The sequence below is a fragment of the Bison bison genome, unplaced genomic scaffold (assembly GCF_000754665.1).
Source record: "Bison bison bison isolate TAMUID 2011002044 unplaced genomic scaffold, Bison_UMD1.0 scf7180017864119, whole genome shotgun sequence".
NCBI classification, from domain to species: Eukaryota; Metazoa; Chordata; class Mammalia; order Artiodactyla; family Bovidae; genus Bison; species Bison bison.
In genome coordinates, this window is record NW_011494691.1 from 823,557 (window position 1) to 824,704 (window position 1,148).

Consider the following 1,148-nt stretch of genomic DNA (forward strand, 5'->3'; position numbering starts at 1 on the left):
CAGAACAAGTCAAAATATAAGAAAAATAAATGTTTTTCTTGAGTCTCTGCTGTCAGCATTCTTTCCCTAGTTGGGAGTCACAGTCCACCTCACCTCCCTACAATGCCCTCCAACACTGGGCTGGTCTCTGGACCTGCTCTGGGAGCAGCTCAGACTCTAATCTGGTCCTATTCCTGTGTGTTCTTGCCTACAAGGTCCAAAGCTGTCAGAATTAGTGCATTTTCTTTTTTGAGAACTCCCGTTGTCTTTTTGTATATTCCATAGACACGGAGTCTGCCTAGTTGATCGTGTGGATTTAATCTGCAGCTTATACAGCTGGTGGGAAGGTTTTGGGTCCTCTTCCTTAGCCACACTGCCTAGATCAAAGGGACCTTGGCAGCACCAGGTACTTAGGAGAGCCTGTGGCTTGGGCAGCAGGAAATACGGTGCTCTAGAAGGGTATGACAACCCACTCTAGCATTCTTGCCTGGAGAATCTCCCAGAGAAGCCTGGCAGGCCACAGTCCACAGGATCACAAAGAGCTGGACACGACTGAAATGACCCCATGTGCACATACACAGGACTTTTTCTAGCCCCTGGCAGCTCTGTTCCAGTGGGGATCATGCATGGAGTTGGCACGGTTGCTTGGATCACAGGGACCCTGGCAACGTCTGCTGTGGGAGTTTTCTCTCGGGACTCGGAAATGGCAAACCTGAAAGAACAACACTCGGACAGTCTCTGCAAGGACTGACAAGTTTATTTCTGCAGTCAAGCCTTTTTATAGGAGCAAGGAACAAAGAGCTCAGAGCATACGGCCAGCAGAGCACGTACAAGGCTAAGATATAATCAGTAAAAGATATTTCAAGAACCAGTGCATTCTTAATGACCCATGTGTTTAATCCCTTGACCCATTTTCTTAAGCAACGTTTTTAAAGTTTAATCGTTAAATTCTGGTGCCGAGCATAGCCAAAGGCAGGAAATGTTTTTCAGCTATCAGTACACAATGCCTGGGTACTTCTGGCCCTTCGCCATTTTCCCAAGGACCTTCTCCTTCAAGGCTATTTTGCACTGTGCCTCCCAACACCTGCTAACACAGGAGGGCCGGCGGCTAGTGTCACAGGAGATATGGTACTATTAAGGCTTTTTCTAGCCTGTGGCAGCTCTTCCCC